General features: G+C 47.6%; 3 long non-coding RNA genes across 9 annotated transcripts in view; 1 reads left to right on the top strand and 2 right to left on the bottom strand.

Moving 5' to 3' along the window:
* LOC121113307 overlaps positions 1-20,464 on the bottom strand; it is a 35,458-nt gene extending 14,994 nt beyond the window's left edge. Inside the window, exons 1-2 of the long non-coding RNA XR_005860729.1 lie at positions 19,543-20,464; positions 18,858-19,029 (exon numbers count right to left, since the gene is read on the bottom strand). This is a non-coding gene — a long non-coding RNA (uncharacterized LOC121113307). The remainder of the gene's footprint in view (positions 1-18,857; positions 19,030-19,542) is intronic.
* LOC777017 overlaps positions 1-20,528 on the top strand; it is a 515,269-nt gene that overhangs the window by 78,378 nt on the left and 416,363 nt on the right. The window lies entirely within an intron of this gene.
* Positions 1-20,528, bottom strand: part of LOC121111112 — a 68,781-nt gene that overhangs the window by 41,026 nt on the left and 7,227 nt on the right. The window lies entirely within an intron of this gene.

The raw sequence follows: 20,528 nt of genomic DNA, 5'->3' as shown, positions 1-20,528 counted from the left end.
ACAGGCAAAACAGAACAATCGAGGGAGAGACAACATCAGGTAAGTGAAGGCCAAGCAAGAGCAAGGGCGTGGGCAGGGGGACGAGGAAGGCAAAGCCAGGTAAGGCACAGAAGAATGAAGAGCACAGGAGAAACTCAAAGCAAAGCCAAGAACCATCCTCCAAAAAGGAAAAGAATGCCCTCCCTCAGGGAGGAAGAAGCTAAGGCAAAGAAAGGAACAGCTAAGACAAAGAACCAACAAAACAGACACAAAGACAGGAAAAAGCAAAGCAAAAGGCGCACCACTGAAAAGCAACGGGGGAAGCAAAACAAACAAGGAAAACAAAGCAAACAAAACAAGGTCACCATACTGTAGTCCGTTCCTTTGCTTTACTCGTGTGTATCACGGCAAAGCAAAGAAGCCAAACACAGGACAAAGAGAAAAACATTCACCAATGCTTAGCACCGGAGAGAAAGAATAAAAGAAATTTCACAAGCAATGCACGGCAAAGACACGCAAGGAAGCCCAAAGAGCAAAGCAAAGCAAATCCAGGAACAATAACAGAAAGAGGAAGCACTAAGAAGCCAAGGAAAGCAAAGCAAAAGCACCTGAAAAGCGAAGAAACAAAGAGGAATACCCTTAGAAAAGGATAAGAGAGCTCAAAGAATGCAAACGGGAAAAGAGGAAATCCACAAATCTGAACAAAAACAATGCACTGCAACACAGAAGGAGCAGCAAAGCAGGACAGAAAAAATACAGTACGACAACAAAGAAAGAAAACCAACATCAACCCGTGCAGCAGAAACAACAACAGAAAAAGGCAAAGGAAGAGAAGACACTCTCATGGCAAAGCAGAGATGCCATCTGAGTGTGGAGGAGGCCATAATCTCAGCATCCATGCCTGGGAGGAGGAAAGGGTAGCTCCTGGGCATGCTGCTACCTCCAGCAGAGATGCAACCTCAGGGTCGCCAGCCGAGAAGGAGTCTGCAGGCTGCCAATTAGAACCAAACAGCTCTCTGGAGGAAGGCAGAGCACTTGCAGTCATGGCAAGGAGGAGGTAAGGGGAGCTACCGGGCATGGATCTAGCCAGCCATCAGAGGAAAAGCAAAAGAGCACCACAAGGGAAGAGGCAAGGATGCCCAGGAGGCGTGGACCCACCTGGGAAACTCCAAAGGAGCTGCAAATGCATCAAGCACAGCAGCAAAGCCTAGAGAGTAGGCTGGAGTTAAAGGAGCCAGAAAAGAACAGGCAAAACAGAACAATCGAGGGAGAGACAACATCAGGTAAGTGAAGGCCAAGCAAGAGCAAGGGCGTGGGCAGGGGGACGAGGAAGGCAAAGCCAGGTAAGGCACAGAAGAATGAAGAGCACAGGAGAAACTCAAAGCAAAGCCAAGAACCATCCTCCAAAAAGGAAAAGAATGCCCTCCCTCAGGGAGGAAGAAGCTAAGGCAAAGAAAGGAACAGCTAAGACAAAGAACCAACAAAACAGACACAAAGACAGGAAAAAGCAAAGCAAAAGGCGCACCACTGAAAAGCAACGGGGGAAGCAAAACAAACAAGGAAAACAAAGCAAACAAAACAAGGTCACCATACTGTAGTCCGTTCCTTTGCTTTACTCGTGTGTATCACGGCAAAGCAAAGAAGCCAAACACAGGACAAAGAGAAAAACATTCACCAATGCTTAGCACCGGAGAGAAAGAATAAAAGAAATTTCACAAGCAATGCACGGCAAAGACACGCAAGGAAGCCCAAAGAGCAAAGCAAAGCAAATCCAGGAACAATAACAGAAAGAGGAAGCACTAAGAAGCCAAGGAAAGCAAAGCAAAAGCACCTGAAAAGCGAAGAAACAAAGAGGAATACCCTTAGAAAAGGATAAGAGAGCTCAAAGAATGCAAACGGGAAAAGAGGAAATCCACAAATCTGAACAAAAACAATGCACTGCAACACAGAAGGAGCAGCAAAGCAGGACAGAAAAAATACAGTACGACAACAAAGAAAGAAAACCAACATCAACCCAGTGCAGCAGAAACAACAACAGAAAAAGGCAAAGGAAGAGAAGACACTCTCATGGCAAAGCAGAGATGCCATCTGAGTGTGGAGGAGGCCATAATCTCAGCATCCATGCCTGGGAGGAGGAAAGGGTAGCTCCTGGGCATGCTGCTACCTCCAGCAGAGATGCAACCTCAGGGTCGCCAGCCGAGAAGGAGTCTGCGGCTGCCAATTAGAACCAAACAGCTCTCTGGAGGAAGGCAGAGCACTTGCAGTCATGGCAAGGAGGAGGTAAGGGGAGCTACCGGGCATGGATCTAGCCAGCCATCAGAGGAAAAGCAAAAGAGCACCACAAGGGAAGAGGCAAGGATGCCCAGGAGGCGTGGACCCACCTGGGAAACTCCAAAGGAGCTGCAAATGCATCAAGCACAGCAGCAAAGCCTAGAGAGTAGGCTGGAGTTAAAGGAGCCAGAAAAGAACAGGCAAAACAGAACAATCGAGGGAGAGACAACATCAGGTAAGTGAAGGCCAAGCAAGAGCAAGGGCGTGGGCAGGGGACGAGGAAGGCAAAGCCAGGTAAGGCACAGAAGAATGAAGAGCACAGGAGAAACTCAAAGCAAAGCCAAGAACCATCCTCCAAAAAGGAAAAGAATGCCCTCCCTCAGGGAGGAAGAAGCTAAGGCAAAGAAAGGAACAGCTAAGACAAAGAACCAACAAAACAGACACAAAGACAGGAAAAAGCAAAGCAAAAGGCGCACCACTGAAAAGCAACGGGGGAAGCAAAACAAACAAGGAAAACAAAGCAAACAAAACAAGGTCACCATACTGTAGTCCGTTCCTTTGCTTTACTCGTGTGTATCACGGCAAAGCAAAGAAGCCAAACACAGGACAAAGAGAAAAACATTCACCAATGCTTAGCACCGGAGAGAAAGAATAAAAGAAATTTCACAAGCAATGCACGGCAAAGACACGCAAGGAAGCCCAAAGAGCAAAGCAAAGCAAATCCAGGAACAATAACAGAAAGAGGAAGCACTAAGAAGCCAAGGAAAGCAAAGCAAAAGCACCTGAAAAGCGAAGAAACAAAGAGGAATACCCTTAGAAAAGGATAAGAGAGCTCAAAGAATGCAAACGGGAAAAGAGGAAATCCACAAATCTGAACAAAAACAATGCACTGCAACACAGAAGGAGCAGCAAAGCAGGACAGAAAAAATACAGTACGACAACAAAGAAAGAAAACCAACATCAACCCGTGCAGCAGAAACAACAACAGAAAAAGGCAAAGGAAGAGAAGACACTCTCATGGCAAAGCAGAGATGCCATCTGAGTGTGGAGGAGGCCATAATCTCAGCATCCATGCCTGGGAGGAGGAAAGGGTAGCTCCTGGGCATGCTGCTACCTCCAGCAGAGATGCAACCTCAGGGTCGCCAGCCGAGAAGGAGTCTGCGGCTGCCAATTAGAACCAAACAGCTCTCTGGAGGAAGGCAGAGCACTTGCAGTCATGGCAAGGAGGAGGTAAGGGGAGCTACCGGGCATGGATCTAGCCAGCCATCAGAGGAAAAGCAAAAGAGCACCACAAGGGAAGAGGCAAGGATGCCCAGGAGGCGTGGACCCACCTGGGAAACTCCAAAGGAGCTGCAAATGCATCAAGCACAGCAGCAAAGCCTAGAGAGTAGGCTGGAGTTAAAGGAGCCAGAAAAGAACAGGCAAAACAGAACAATCGAGGGAGAGACAACATCAGGTAAGTGAAGGCCAAGCAAGAGCAAGGGCGTGGGCAGGGGGACGAGGAAGGCAAAGCCAGGTAAGGCACAGAAGAATGAAGAGCACAGGAGAAACTCAAAGCAAAGCCAAGAACCATCCTCCAAAAAGGAAAAGAATGCCCTCCCTCAGGGAGGAAGAAGCTAAGGCAAAGAAAGGAACAGCTAAGACAAAGAACCAACAAAACAGACACAAAGACAGGAAAAAGCAAAGCAAAAGGCGCACCACTGAAAAGCAACGGGGGAAGCAAAACAAACAAGGAAAACAAAGCAAACAAAACAAGGTCACCATACTGTAGTCCGTTCCTTTGCTTTACTCGTGTGTATCACGGCAAAGCAAAGAAGCCAAACACAGGACAAAGAGAAAAACATTCACCAATGCTTAGCACCGGAGAGAAAGAATAAAAGAAATTTCACAAGCAATGCACGGCAAAGACACGCAAGGAAGCCCAAAGAGCAAAGCAAAGCAAATCCAGGAACAATAACAGAAAGAGGAAGCACTAAGAAGCCAAGGAAAGCAAAGCAAAAGCACCTGAAAAGCGAAGAAACAAAGAGGAATACCCTTAGAAAAGGATAAGAGAGCTCAAAGAATGCAAACGGGAAAAGAGGAAATCCACAAATCTGAACAAAAACAATGCACTGCAACACAGAAGGAGCAGCAAAGCAGGACAGAAAAAATACAGTACGACAACAAAGAAAGAAAACCAACATCAACCCGTGCAGCAGAAACAACAACAGAAAAAGGCAAAGGAAGAGAAGACACTCTCATGGCAAAGCAGAGATGCCATCTGAGTGTGGAGGAGGCCATAATCTCAGCATCCATGCCTGGGAGGAGGAAAGGGTAGCTCCTGGGCATGCTGCTACCTCCAGCAGAGATGCAACCTCAGGGTCGCCAGCCGAGAAGGAGTCTGCGGCTGCCAATTAGAACCAAACAGCTCTCTGGAGGAAGGCAGAGCACTTGCAGTCATGGCAAGGAGGAGGTAAGGGGAGCTACCGGGCATGGATCTAGCCAGCCATCAGAGGAAAAGCAAAAGAGCACCACAAGGGAAGAGGCAAGGATGCCCAGGAGGCGTGGACCCACCTGGGAAACTCCAAAGGAGCTGCAAATGCATCAAGCACAGCAGCAAAGCCTAGAGAGTAGGCTGGAGTTAAAGGAGCCAGAAAAGAACAGGCAAAACAGAACAATCGAGGGAGAGACAACATCAGGTAAGTGAAGGCCAAGCAAGAGCAAGGGCGTGGGCAAGGGGGACGAGGAAGGCAAAGCCAGGTAAGGCACAGAAGAATGAAGAGCACAGGAGAAACTCAAAGCAAAGCCAAGAACCATCCTCCAAAAAGGAAAAGAATGCCCTCCCTCAGGGAGGAAGAAGCTAAGGCAAAGAAAGGAACAGCTAAGACAAAGAACCAACAAAACAGACACAAAGACAGGAAAAAGCAAAGCAAAAGGCGCACCACTGAAAAGCAACGGGGGAAGCAAAACAAACAAGGAAAACAAAGCAAACAAAACAAGGTCACCATACTGTAGTCCGTTCCTTTGCTTTACTCGTGTGTATCACGGCAAAGCAAAGAAGCCAAACACAGGACAAAGAGAAAAACATTCACCAATGCTTAGCACCGGAGAGAAAGAATAAAAGAAATTTCACAAGCAATGCACGGCAAAGACACGCAAGGAAGCCCAAAGAGCAAAGCAAAGCAAATCCAGGAACAATAACAGAAAGAGGAAGCACTAAGAAGCCAAGGAAAGCAAAGCAAAAGCACCTGAAAAGCGAAGAAACAAAGAGGAATACCCTTAGAAAAGGATAAGAGAGCTCAAAGAATGCAAACGGGAAAAGAGGAAATCCACAAATCTGAACAAAAACAATGCACTGCAACACAGAAGGAGCAGCAAAGCAGGACAGAAAAAATACAGTACGACAACAAAGAAAGAAAACCAACATCAACCCGTGCAGCAGAAACAACAACAGAAGAAGGCAAAGGAAGAGAAGACACTCTCATGGCAAAGCAGAGATGCCATCTGAGTGTGGAGGAGGCCATAATCTCAGCATCCATGCCTGGGAGGAGGAAAGGGTAGCTCCTGGGCATGCTGCTACCTCCAGCAGAGATGCAACCTCAGGGTCGCCAGCCGAGAAGGAGTCTGCGGCTGCCAATTAGAACCAAACAGCTCTCTGGAGGAAGGCAGAGCACTTGCAGTCATGGCAAGGAGGAGGTAAGGGGAGCTACCGGGCATGGATCTAGCCAGCCATCAGAGGAAAAGCAAAAGAGCACCACAAGGGAAGAGGCAAGGATGCCCAGGAGGCGTGGACCCACCTGGGAAACTCCAAAGGAGCTGCAAATGCATCAAGCACAGCAGCAAAGCCTAGAGAGTAGGCTGGAGTTAAAGGAGCCAGAAAAGAACAGGCAAAACAGAACAATCGAGGGAGAGACAACATCAGGTAAGTGAAGGCCAAGCAAGAGCAAGGGCGTGGGCAGGGGGACGAGGAAGGCAAAGCCAGGTAAGGCACAGAAGAATGAAGAGCACAGGAGAAACTCAAAGCAAAGCCAAGAACCATCCTCCAAAAAGGAAAAGAATGCCCTCCCTCAGGGAGGAAGAAGCTAAGGCAAAGAAAGGAACAGCTAAGACAAAGAACCAACAAAACAGACACAAAGACAGGAAAAAGCAAAGCAAAAGGCGCACCACTGAAAAGCAACGGGGGAAGCAAAACAAACAAGGAAAACAAAGCAAACAAAACAAGGTCACCATACTGTAGTCCGTTCCTTTGCTTTACTCGTGTGTATCACGGCAAAGCAAAGAAGCCAAACACAGGACAAAGAGAAAAACATTCACCAATGCTTAGCACCGGAGAGAAAGAATAAAAGAAATTTCACAAGCAATGCACGGCAAAGACACGCAAGGAAGCCCAAAGAGCAAAGCAAAGCAAATCCAGGAACAATAACAGAAAGAGGAAGCACTAAGAAGCCAAGGAAAGCAAAGCAAAAGCACCTGAAAAGCGAAGAAACAAAGAGGAATACCCTTAGAAAAGGATAAGAGAGCTCAAAGAATGCAAACGGGAAAAGAGGAAATCCACAAATCTGAACAAAAACAATGCACTGCAACACAGAAGGAGCAGCAAAGCAGGACAGAAAAAATACAGTACGACAACAAAGAAAGAAAACCAACATCAACCCGTGCAGCAGAAACAACAACAGAAAAAGGCAAAGGAAGAGAAGACACTCTCATGGCAAAGCAGAGATGCCATCTGAGTGTGGAGGAGGCCATAATCTCAGCATCCATGCCTGGGAGGAGGAAAGGGTAGCTCCTGGGCATGCTGCTACCTCCAGCAGAGATGCAACCTCAGGGTCGCCAGCCGAGAAGGAGTCTGCGGCTGCCAATTAGAACCAAACAGCTCTCTGGAGGAAGGCAGAGCACTTGCAGTCATGGCAAGGAGGAGGTAAGGGGAGCTACCGGGCATGGATCTAGCCAGCCATCAGAGGAAAAGCAAAAGAGCACCACAAGGGAAGAGGCAAGGATGCCCAGGAGGCGTGGACCCACCTGGGAAACTCCAAAGGAGCTGCAAATGCATCAAGCACAGCAGCAAAGCCTAGAGAGTAGGCTGGAGTTAAAGGAGCCAGAAAAGAACAGGCAAAACAGAACAATCGAGGGAGAGACAACATCAGGTAAGTGAAGGCCAAGCAAGAGCAAGGGCGTGGGCAGGGGGACGAGGAAGGCAAAGCCAGGTAAGGCACAGAAGAATGAAGAGCACAGGAGAAACTCAAAGCAAAGCCAAGAACCATCCTCCAAAAAGGAAAAGAATGCCCTCCCTCAGGGAGGAAGAAGCTAAGGCAAAGAAAGGAACAGCTAAGACAAAGAACCAACAAAACAGACACAAAGACAGGAAAAAGCAAAGCAAAAGGCGCACCACTGAAAAGCAACGGGGGAAGCAAAACAAACAAGGAAAACAAAGCAAACAAAACAAGGTCACCATACTGTAGTCCGTTCCTTTGCTTTACTCGTGTGTATCACGGCAAAGCAAAGAAGCCAAACACAGGACAAAGAGAAAAACATTCACCAATGCTTAGCACCGGAGAGAAAGAATAAAAGAAATTTCACAAGCAATGCACGGCAAAGACACGCAAGGAAGCCCAAAGAGCAAAGCAAAGCAAATCCAGGAACAATAACAGAAAGAGGAAGCACTAAGAAGCCAAGGAAAGCAAAGCAAAAGCACCTGAAAAGCGAAGAAACAAAGAGGAATACCCTTAGAAAAGGATAAGAGAGCTCAAAGAATGCAAACGGGAAAAGAGGAAATCCACAAATCTGAACAAAAACAATGCACTGCAACACAGAAGGAGCAGCAAAGCAGGACAGAAAAAATACAGTACGACAACAAAGAAAGAAAACCAACATCAACCCGTGCAGCAGAAACAACAACAGAAAAAGGCAAAGGAAGAGAAGACACTCTCATGGCAAAGCAGAGATGCCATCTGAGTGTGGAGGAGGCCATAATCTCAGCATCCATGCCTGGGAGGAGGAAAGGGTAGCTCCTGGGCATGCTGCTACCTCCAGCAGAGATGCAACCTCAGGGTCGCCAGCCGAGAAGGAGTCTGCGCCTGCCAATTAGAACCAAACAGCTCTCTGGAGGAAGGCAGAGCACTTGCAGTCATGGCAAGGAGGAGGTAAGGGGAGCTACCGGGCATGGATCTAGCCAGCCATCAGAGGAAAAGCAAAAGAGCACCACAAGGGAAGAGGCAAGGATGCCCAGGAGGCGTGGACCCACCTGGGAAACTCCAAAGGAGCTGCAAATGCATCAAGCACAGCAGCAAAGCCTAGAGAGTAGGCTGGAGTTAAAGGAGCCAGAAAAGAACAGGCAAAACAGAACAATCGAGGGAGAGACAACATCAGGTAAGTGAAGGCCAAGCAAGAGCAAGGGCGTGGGCAGGGGGACGAGGAAGGCAAAGCCAGGTAAGGCACAGAAGAATGAAGAGCACAGGAGAAACTCAAAGCAAAGCCAAGAACCATCCTCCAAAAAGGAAAAGAATGCCCTCCCTCAGGGAGGAAGAAGCTAAGGCAAAGAAAGGAACAGCTAAGACAAAGAACCAACAAAACAGACACAAAGACAGGAAAAAGCAAAGCAAAAGGCGCACCACTGAAAAGCAACGGGGGAAGCAAAACAAACAAGGAAAACAAAGCAAACAAAACAAGGTCACCATACTGTAGTCTGTTCCTTTGCTTTACTCGTGTGTATCACGGCAAAGCAAAGAAGCCAAACACAGGACAAAGAGAAAAACATTCACCAATGCTTAGCACCGGAGAGAAAGAATAAAAGAAATTTCACAAGCAATGCACGGCAAAGACACGCAAGGAAGCCCAAAGAGCAAAGCAAAGCAAATCCAGGAACAATAACAGAAAGAGGAAGCACTAAGAAGCCAAGGAAAGCAAAGCAAAAGCACCTGAAAAGCGAAGAAACAAAGAGGAATACCCTTAGAAAAGGATAAGAGAGCTCAAAGAATGCAAACGGGAAAAGAGGAAATCCACAAATCTGAACAAAAACAATGCACTGCAACACAGAAGGAGCAGCAAAGCAGGACAGAAAAAATACAGTACGACAACAAAGAAAGAAAACCAACATCAACCCGTGCAGCAGAAACAACAACAGAAAAAGGCAAAGGAAGAGAAGACACTCTCATGGCAAAGCAGAGATGCCATCTGAGTGTGGAGGAGGCCATAATCTCAGCATCCATGCCTGGGAGGAGGAAAGGGTAGCTCCTGGGCATGCTGCTACCTCCAGCAGAGATGCAACCTCAGGGTCGCCAGCCGAGAAGGAGTCTGCGGCTGCCAATTAGAACCAAACAGCTCTCTGGAGGAAGGCAGAGCACTTGCAGTCATGGCAAGGAGGAGGTAAGGGGAGCTACCGGGCATGGATCTAGCCAGCCATCAGAGGAAAAGCAAAAGAGCACCACAAGGGAAGAGGCAAGGATGCCCAGGAGGCGTGGACCCACCTGGGAAACTCCAAAGGAGCTGCAAATGCATCAAGCACAGCAGCAAAGCCTAGAGAGTAGGCTGGAGTTAAAGGAGCCAGAAAAGAACAGGCAAAACAGAACAATCGAGGGAGAGACAACATCAGGTAAGTGAAGGCCAAGCAAGAGCAAGGGCGTGGGCAGGGGGACGAGGAAGGCAAAGCCAGGTAAGGCACAGAAGAATGAAGAGCACAGGAGAAACTCAAAGCAAAGCCAAGAACCATCCTCCAAAAAGGAAAAGAATGCTCTCCCTCAGGGAGGAAGAAGCTAAGGCAAAGAAAGGAACAGCTAAGACAAAGAACCAACAAAACAGACACAAAGACAGGAAAAAGCAAAGCAAAAGGCGCACCACTGAAAAGCAACGGGGGAAGCAAAACAAACAAGGAAAACAAAGCAAACAAAACAAGGTCACCATACTGTAGTCCGTTCCTTTGCTTTACTCGTGTGTATCACGGCAAAGCAAAGAAGCCAAACACAGGACAAAGAGAAAAACATTCACCAATGCTTAGCACCGGAGAGAAAGAATAAAAGAAATTTCACAAGCAATGCACGGCAAAGACACGCAAGGAAGCCCAAAGAGCAAAGCAAAGCAAATCCAGGAACAATAACAGAAAGAGGAAGCACTAAGAAGCCAAGGAAAGCAAAGCAAAAGCACCTGAAAAGCGAAGAAACAAAGAGGAATACCCTTAGAAAAGGATAAGAGAGCTCAAAGAATGCAAACGGGAAAAGAGGAAATCCACAAATCTGAACAAAAACAATGCACTGCAACACAGAAGGAGCAGCAAAGCAGGACAGAAAAAATACAGTACGACAACAAAGAAAGAAAACCAACATCAACCCGTGCAGCAGAAACAACAACAGAAAAAGGCAAAGGAAGAGAAGACACTCTCATGGCAAAGCAGAGATGCCATCTGAGTGTGGAGGAGGCCATAATCTCAGCATCCATGCCTGGGAGGAGGAAAGGGTAGCTCCTGGGCATGCTGCTACCTCCAGCAGAGATGCAACCTCAGGGTCGCCAGCCGAGAAGGAGTCTGCGGCTGCCAATTAGAACCAAACAGCTCTCTGGAGGAAGGCAGAGCACTTGCAGTCATGGCAAGGAGGAGGTAAGGGGAGCTACCGGGCATGGATCTAGCCAGCCATCAGAGGAAAAGCAAAAGAGCACCACAAGGGAAGAGGCAAGGATGCCCAGGAGGCGTGGACCCACCTGGGAAACTCCAAAGGAGCTGCAAATGCATCAAGCACAGCAGCAAAGCCTAGAGAGTAGGCTGGAGTTAAAGGAGCCAGAAAAGAACAGGCAAAACAGAACAATCGAGGGAGAGACAACATCAGGTAAGTGAAGGCCAAGCAAGAGCAAGGGCGTGGGCAGGGGGACGAGGAAGGCAAAGCCAGGTAAGGCACAGAAGAATGAAGAGCACAGGAGAAACTCAAAGCAAAGCCAAGAACCATCCTCCAAAAAGGAAAAGAATGCCCTCCCTCAGGGAGGAAGAAGCTAAGGCAAAGAAAGGAACAGCTAAGACAAAGAACCAACAAAACAGACACAAAGACAGGAAAAAGCAAAGCAAAAGGCGCACCACTGAAAAGCAACGGGGGAAGCAAAACAAACAAGGAAAACAAAGCAAACAAAACAAGGTCACCATACTGTAGTCCGTTCCTTTGCTTTACTCGTGTGTATCACGGCAAAGCAAAGAAGCCAAACACAGGACAAAGAGAAAAACATTCACCAATGCTTAGCACCGGAGAGAAAGAATAAAAGAAATTTCACAAGCAATGCACGGCAAAGACACGCAAGGAAGCCCAAAGAGCAAAGCAAAGCAAATCCAGGAACAATAACAGAAAGAGGAAGCACTAAGAAGCCAAGGAAAGCAAAGCAAAAGCACCTGAAAAGCGAAGAAACAAAGAGGAATACCCTTAGAAAAGGATAAGAGAGCTCAAAGAATGCAAACGGGAAAAGAGGAAATCCACAAATCTGAACAAAAACAATGCACTGCAACACAGAAGGAGCAGCAAAGCAGGACAGAAAAAATACAGTACGACAACAAAGAAAGAAAACCAACATCAACCCGTGCAGCAGAAACAACAACAGAAAAAGGCAAAGGAAGAGAAGACACTCTCATGGCAAAGCAGAGATGCCATCTGAGTGTGGAGGAGGCCATAATCTCAGCATCCATGCCTGGGAGGAGGAAAGGGTAGCTCCTGGGCATGCTGCTACCTCCAGCAGAGATGCAACCTCAGGGTCGCCAGCCGAGAAGGAGTCTGCGGCTGCCAATTAGAACCAAACAGCTCTCTGGAGGAAGGCAGAGCACTTGCAGTCATGGCAAGGAGGAGGTAAGGGGAGCTACCGGGCATGGATCTAGCCAGCCATCAGAGGAAAAGCAAAAGAGCACCACAAGGGAAGAGGCAAGGATGCCCAGGAGGCGTGGACCCACCTGGGAAACTCCAAAGGAGCTGCAAATGCATCAAGCACAGCAGCAAAGCCTAGAGAGTAGGCTGGAGTTAAAGGAGCCAGAAAAGAACAGGCAAAACAGAACAATCGAGGGAGAGACAACATCAGGTAAGTGAAGGCCAAGCAAGAGCAAGGGCGTGGGCAGGGGGACGAGGAAGGCAAAGCCAGGTAAGGCACAGAAGAATGAAGAGCACAGGAGAAACTCAAAGCAAAGCCAAGAACCATCCTCCAAAAAGGAAAAGAATGCTCTCCCTCAGGGAGGAAGAAGCTAAGGCAAAGAAAGGAACAGCTAAGACAAAGAACCAACAAAACAGACACAAAGACAGGAAAAAGCAAAGCAAAAGGCGCACCACTGAAAAGCAACGGGGGAAGCAAAACAAACAAGGAAAACAAAGCAAACAAAACAAGGTCACCATACTGTAGTCTGTTCCTTTGCTTTACTCGTGTGTATCACGGCAAAGCAAAGAAGCCAAACACAGGACAAAGAGAAAAACATTCACCAATGCTTAGCACCGGAGAGAAAGAATAAAAGAAATTTCACAAGCAATGCACGGCAAAGACACGCAAGGAAGCCCAAAGAGCAAAGCAAAGCAAATCCAGGAACAATAACAGAAAGAGGAAGCACTAAGAAGCCAAGGAAAGCAAAGCAAAAGCACCTGAAAAGCGAAGAAACAAAGAGGAATACCCTTAGAAAAGGATAAGAGAGCTCAAAGAATGCAAACGGGAAAAGAGGAAATCCACAAATCTGAACAAAAACAATGCACTGCAACACAGAAGGAGCAGCAAAGCAGGACAGAAAAAATACAGTACGACAACAAAGAAAGAAAACCAACATCAACCCGTGCAGCAGAAACAACAACAGAAAAAGGCAAAGGAAGAGAAGACACTCTCATGGCAAAGCAGAGATGCCATCTGAGTGTGGAGGAGGCCATAATCTCAGCATCCATGCCTGGGAGGAGGAAAGGGTAGCTCCTGGGCATGCTGCTACCTCCAGCAGAGATGCAACCTCAGGGTCGCCAGCCGAGAAGGAGTCTGCGGCTGCCAATTAGAACCAAACAGCTCTCTGGAGGAAGGCAGAGCACTTGCAGTCATGGCAAGGAGGAGGTAAGGGGAGCTACCGGGCATGGATCTAGCCAGCCATCAGAGGAAAAGCAAAAGAGCACCACAAGGGAAGAGGCAAGGATGCCCAGGAGGCGTGGACCCACCTGGGAAACTCCAAAGGAGCTGCAAATGCATCAAGCACAGCAGCAAAGCCTAAAGAGTAGGCTGGAGTTAAAGGAGCCAGAAAAGAACAGGCAAAACAGAACAATCGAGGGAGAGACAACATCAGGTAAGTGAAGGCCAAGCAAGAGCAAGGGCGTGGGCAAGGGGACGAGGAAGGCAAAGCCAGGTAAGGCACAGAAGAATGAAGAGCACAGGAGAAACTCAAAGCAAAGCCAAGAACCATCCTCCAAAAAGGAAAAGAATGCTCTCCCTCAGGGAGGAAGAAGCTAAGGCAAAGAAAGGAACAGCTAAGACAAAGAACCAACAAAACAGACACAAAGACAGGAAAAAGCAAAGCAAAAGGCGCACCACTGAAAAGCAACGGGGGAAGCAAAACAAACAAGGAAAACAAAGCAAACAAAACAAGGTCACCATACTGTAGTCCGTTCCTTTGCTTTACTCGTGTGTATCACGGCAAAGCAAAGAAGCCAAACACAGGACAAAGAGAAAAACATTCACCAATGCTTAGCACCGGAGAGAAAGAATAAAAGAAATTTCACAAGCAATGCACGGCAAAGACACGCAAGGAAGCCCAAAGAGCAAAGCAAAGCAAATCCAGGAACAATAACAGAAAGAGGAAGCACTAAGAAGCCAAGGAAAGCAAAGCAAAAGCACCTGAAAAGCAAAGAAACAAAGAGGAATACCCTTAGAAAAGGATAAGAGAGCTCAAAGAATGCAAACGGGAAAAGAGGAAATCCACAAATCTGAACAAAAACAATGCACTGCAACACAGAAGGAGCAGCAAAGCAGGACAGAAAAAATACAGTAAGATAACAAAGCAATGCAGAAAAAAAAAAACCAAAGAAAAATTCCAAGGAAAACAGCAAAGCAAAGCATGTTTATGAAATACAAGAGGAAAGCAAATGCACTGAATACAATATCATGCCAAAGTAAACACAGTAAATAGATAGCAACTCTCACCAGTGCTTAGCACGGAAAAGAATAATAGAAATTTCACAAGCAATGCACGGCAAAGCCACAAAAGGAAACCCAAAGAGCAAAGCAAAGTTGTAACCTCATGAGTTGAAATCCTCAAGTTGAAACGACACAGTGTAAATCACAGTGGGACAACTGCTTCCCTCACTCGGCAGCACTGGGCCTGATACACCCCAGGGCATACAGTTTGCCCTTCTGGCTGCCAGCGCACACTGCCAGCTCATATTCAAGTTGCCATCAACCAGAACGCCCCGATCCCTTTTTTGCAGGGCCGATCTCCATCCCCTCGCCCCCCTAGTCTTTACACACAGCCCGGGCTGCCGCATCCCAGGTGCAGAACGCGGTGCTTGCTTTCCTTCATGCAGATGGGGACCACCCTCAAATTTCTCCAGATCCTGGTGCAAGGCCTCTCAACCCCCAAGGGAGTCAACATTCCTCCCAGCTTCACATCAACCGCAGATTTACTTCATACAACTGCCAGATCTTGATTGGAATCAACCGTGAAAACATTACAGAGAAATGGCCTTAAAGTAGACCCCACAGAATCCCACTGGTGACAAGAAGGGCAACTGTCAGGCCATAGCTTCCCCTCGTCCAACACAGCCATCTTTTACTTGACATGGGACATTCTTACAGTCATATCGCCATGGCCTTACGATGTCATGAGCCACCTCCCTGCCAACTGCTACAGATACAGGAACCCTGACAACAGAACACCAGCTGAGATGCAAGCCAGTGCAACCAAGGCAGGCCTGTTTTGAAAGGCCAAAATTTTAGAAGTAAAAAATGCTTTCCTGCTCTGCTTAGTTTGGTGCATTATTTGCAATGCCATGGAGCTAATTCTGCAACACAGGTATACACTGCACTGAGCAGAATACAATCACATGGAAATGCCCATTTTCATTTGTTTCTTTTTTAAGCACGTTGCCAACCAAGAAAAAGCCTCCTGTAGGATACAAAAAAATTTGGCCTAAGGAGTCCTCATCTGGACTCTGGACAGCACATTCTGGGGCTCAAAAGGGTCTCTTTCTGAAAGCAAAACAGCCAGTCACATTCACATGAGTTAAGGGTGCCTTCAGAGGTCAGAGAGCTTCAGCACTTCAGTCGTGCGGTAAGAACTCCATCTGCAAGTTAAAACCATGGCTTGATGCAGGTTCTTCTGAGGAATGAGGCTGAACCTGTATTAATGGAGGTGAAGCCTGAGCCAGCAGTGTTCCTAACTGTCTGGAGGCACTTATCTTCCTGAAAAATAGATAACCTCATTGCACGTACTGCAAAAAGACATCTAGACACAAACTTCTGTACACTTTAACTGCGTTTGCAAGGATCTTACGAAGGAAAAAATGGTCTCTTCTACAGTTAGCCAAAATAGGGGCTTCTTTGAAAGAGCAACAGCACGCAGACACTGTCTGCAAGCCCCCTGGCATCCTTCTGCTGTACTTATGTAGCACCTGGAGCAAGCAGGCACTGACTGTATAGCTCATGAGGGCTAACACTGCTCAGATAACAACCGAGGGGGTGAAAAAATGTATCAGCAGGAGCAGTGCACTCATAACACAGCAACAAAGACCGGAGCACTGCTGAGACAGGTAGCAGAACTCTTTCATTAGTGGTCAATTTTAACCCCATCCAGTCAGTGCTGAGCAAAATGAGGACAAAGGATAGACTCGGCAAACTGCAGATGATATTTCCAGCTGGCTCAGCTATAGTCATTTATTAGGATTTTAAGGTTGGGGTTTTTTTCGTTCTTTTTCTGTTCCTTGGTTTTGGTGAGATGGTAATAATTCATGCAAACTCCCCCATACACTACCAGTCTCCATCAGATGATGAGATAAAAGGCTGAGATAAGCCCCTCTTCTAGCTATACAGATTTAAAACATGAAAATAAATCTGTTAGAGGTTTTGCGATGCAGATAGACATGAACAATAAAAGCAGAGGCAGGGAAAAGAAGAGCTGGCTTGCATGGCAGCAGGTAAACAATGTATTCAGGAAAAACACTTGTCTGTAACATTCACACCCATATCTCATCCCACTTAAGACCCAGAACACAACAACTTTAAAGTAATACTCTAACTGATCTGTACTGTATTGATCCTCTAAGCTGTCTTTGCTTCTCTGCTTCTGTAATTTAAGTTTATTTTGTCTTTCTGTTTAGCAGGCAAACCTCACCATAAGAAGACAATATGCAAACTATGGGTGGAGTATGTAAGTAGCCAAATTAATAAAAATTCATTTAATATGAGACAACAAACATATGTGAGACGATGCTGTCTGAACTGGACCCATACTGACTTTAATGTACGTACCAAAGCACTAGAAATCGAGTTTTTACCATATTTGAGCCTTTCCCGTTACATAACTTAAGCTGTGTAGAAAGCTCTGGGACGTCACATGAACCAGCAGGCACCTCCAACCCTATCCCTTGGCATTACGCACAGGAAAAGAAATGTCACAATATGATGGATTATCCCTTACTTCACTTAAAGAAGAGCAAGAATATCCTGAATTACTGAAAATCACCAAGCTCGATCTTACACATCAGGATGTGACATAGTAACTCTTCTCTCCAGCAACCAGAAGAGATAAATAGCAGAGGAATAATTGATTCAAAGGTCTGGAAGAGAAATACTGACATATTGAGAGCATGAGACAAATCCAGTCTAGTTCAGATGCAGCTGAAAGCTGTCGTCAGCCAAAGTCTCAGCAGTTACCAGAATGCAAACAAAGCTATTCTTAATGTGTTAATTTTTTAAGTTGAACACAATGCCTGGCATTAAATAATAATAATAATAATAAAAGTTATCATAAGTTGCTTTTGTTTGAATCAAAAAACAGGAGAAAAAATCACTTGGAAATCACAGAAATGCGGTGGAATGACTCACACAGCTGGAGTGCTGTGATGGATGGCTAGTGACTTTTCAAAAGAGAGAGGCAGGGCAGGAAAGGCAGCGGTGAAGCCCTCTATGTTAAGAAAGAATGGGAATGTATCGAAATTAATGATGGCGATGATAGGGTTGAGAGCTTATAGGTCGGAATAAAAGCAAAGGCCAGTAAGACTGACGTTATCATGGGTGTGCTACAGGCCACGCAAGCAGGATGAAGAGGTGGGCAAGACACTTTAGAGACAGCCGCAGGAGGTCTCAAGGTCTCTCCCCCTTGTTCTTGGGGGGGATTTCAAAGTCCCAGACATCTGCTGGATTTATAATACAGCAAATAGGGAACAGTCCCAGAGGTTCCTAGAGCGTGTGGGAGACAACTTCCTGACACAGCTGGTGAGGAGCCAACAAGGGGAAGCAAAATCCTGCTGTTTGTTAACAGAGAAGGTCTTGTGGGGGATGTAAAGGCTGGAGGCCATCTGGGGCAAAGGGATCATGAGATGTTAGATTTCTCAATCCTTGTTGAACCACGGAGGGCAGTCAGCAGAACTGCCACCTTGGACTTCTGGAGAGCAAACTTGAGCCTCTTCAGGACCATGGTTGAGAGGGTCCCTTGGGAGGCAGGTTTGGAGGGCATGGGAGCCCCGGAAGGCTGGCAGTACAAAAAGGAAGTAATTTTAAAGATTACTGTACGGTCAGCAGGAGCTGACCATCCCCAGGTCATGGAAGACGAGCTGATGGGCAAGGAGGCTGGACTGGCTGAACAGAGACCTTCGACTGGAACTCAAGAGCAAAATGAAAGATTATGGTCCGTGGAAGAGTGGTCAACTTATGATGATTACAGGTACATAGCAAAGATGTGCAGAAGAAAATTAGAAAAGCCAAAGCCCAGCTAGAACTGAGCTCGGACAGTAAGGTGAAGGACAACAATGAATATTTCTATAAATACATCAACAGCAAGAGGAGGGCAAGGGAGAATCTCCATCCCTTGTTGGACGCCGAGGGCAACATGGTGACCAAGGATCAGGAAAAGGCTGAGGTACTTAATGCCTTTGTTGCCTCAGTCTTTAATAGCAAGACTTGTTACTCCCTGGGAAAAAAATCCCCTGTGCTGGTAGATAAGGATGGGGAACTGAATAGGCCCTGCATTATACACAATGAGATGATTTTGGACCTGCAACGAATGCAGGATGCTCGAGTTCACAGGGCCAGATGGACTGCACTCTGGAGTGCTGAGGGAGTTGGTGGATGTGGTTGCCAAGCCACACTCCATCGTCCTTCAGCAGTCCTGGCTAAATGGAAACATGCAGGTGGACTGGAGACTGGCAAATATGACGCACATCTTCAGAAACGGCCAGAAGATGAGCATGGTAGCTACAGACCTATCAGTCTTACCTCAGTGCCAGGATAGGCTATAGAAAGGATAATGTTGAGATTAATTAAAGGTCAACTAGAAGATCAGGCCCAGTCAGAATGGGTTTACGAATGGTAGATCCTGTTTGACAAAATAACTAGCTCCACGACACCAATGCCACAGGAGACTCCAGGAGCAGGAGAAGATCCAGTGGAGGGAGGAAGCAGGGGCAGCTGGGTCTGCTGTGCACATATACTGACAGACATACAGATACCTTGTCACTGCTCTTCTGCCTCCACGTTTCTGGAGTATTGGGAGTTTTGTCTTCATACAGGAACTCCGCCAAGCCTGTATGTCCAGAGCTGCATTTTCCAGTCCATGGCACCTTGATCCCAGGACGTGCTCCGCCACGTGCTTCTAGGACATGAACATTTGCACAAAGGCCCCTGAAAGTAAAAGCATCCCGGCAGGTTTGCACTGCTCCCACACTCCCCAGCGCTCTCTCTAAAATCTCACACAACACAGACTCTCTCAGACTCTTGACTGCAGCCCAATAGCACAGGATCTCCCCTCTCACTTTATGAGAGAAGAGGCCTTTCTTTTTCAGCTTTGCAGATACCATCAGGCAAGAACTGGCTTTCCCACCCTGCAGCCAGGAATGCTCCAACCTGAGGGATGAGTGGCTGTGAGAGGAAGGTCTCTGCGGAAGCGCAGCTCATTCCTCCCCTCTGACAGGGCCAGAAGGCATGAGACAAAAGAGGAAAGCACAGTGCGTCTGCATTTCCCTCGGGGCTCTTATTTCCTGCGTTACGGTGGGAAACGAGCTGAGCCGCTGTGCCTCTCTATTATGGTTAGCTCTGCAGCTCTGCCATCATCTTTAGACTCAGCTGTTCCTGTGCATAATGCTCCACACAATCACCCTGCAGAGGTCAAAGCCCTGCCTGGCTGCTGTCACTCACCTGGAGGTTGCAGGGTGCTGTACCTCCTGCCTGTACCTGCTTCTAGGTGTCGCTTGCAAGACATTGAGAGTCCACCTGGTTGGAACTGCAGTCAACAAACACAAACGTGAAACAAGTAAGAAGGGATTCTTTTGTTTCACAGGCTTTCACCTTTGTTAAAACATGGTCTGCTGCGGAGCACGGCTGGAAGCGTTTCACCTGTGCAGAAAAGGGGTGGAGCCTGGTCCCAGCCCTCCCTAACCTCATTTAAGGGCTGGCTGTCTAAGGGGAAGAATCTCTACTGGGACATCTGCTCTCCGGTAATACCTTCTGAGTCCTGCTCTTCAGAAAGGGGTCTTTCTTTACTAGCTTGAGTCCTTCACCATTCTTGGGAAAATTAAAACACAGTAAAGCAGCTGTATCTGCCACTACCTTTCACTACGGTTACCATTTTAGGTTATGGTTAAAGGTTGAACTTCAGAGTTGGACTGCTGCCACAAGGCTCTGGCTGTGCCAGGCCCCCCTCCATCCTGGGCCCCAAAGCAGCCCCAACTGAGCCTGGTCCTCCTCCAGCCTGGGCCCCGACGCCCTGGCTCTGCCTGGGCCCCCTCCAGACTGGGCCCAAAGGAGGCCACAACTGTGCCAGGCCCCCTCCAGACTGGGCCCCGAGGCCCCGACTGTGCTGGGCCCCCCTCCAGACTGGGCTCCAAAGCAGCCTCAACCGAGCCTGGTCCTCCTCCAGCCTGGGCCCCAAAGCAGCCCCAACTGAGCCTGGTCCTCCTCCAGCCTGGGCCCCGACGCCCTGACTCTGCCTGGGCCCCCTCCAGACTGGGCCCAAAGGAGGCCACAACTGTGCCAGGCCCCCTCCAGACTGGGCCCCCCTCCAGACTGGGCCCCAAAGCAGCCTCAACCGAGCCTGGTCCTCCTCCAGCCTGGGCCCCAAAACAGCCCCAACTGAGCCTGGTCCTCCTCCAGCCTGGGCCCCAAAGCAGCCCCAACTGAGCCTG

This window comes from Gallus gallus, chromosome 6 (assembly GCF_016699485.2).
Source record: "Gallus gallus isolate bGalGal1 chromosome 6, bGalGal1.mat.broiler.GRCg7b, whole genome shotgun sequence".
NCBI classification, from domain to species: domain Eukaryota; kingdom Metazoa; phylum Chordata; class Aves; order Galliformes; family Phasianidae; genus Gallus; species Gallus gallus.
Note: the sequence above shows the minus strand (reverse complement) of the source record. Positions and strands in the feature narration are given on the sequence as shown.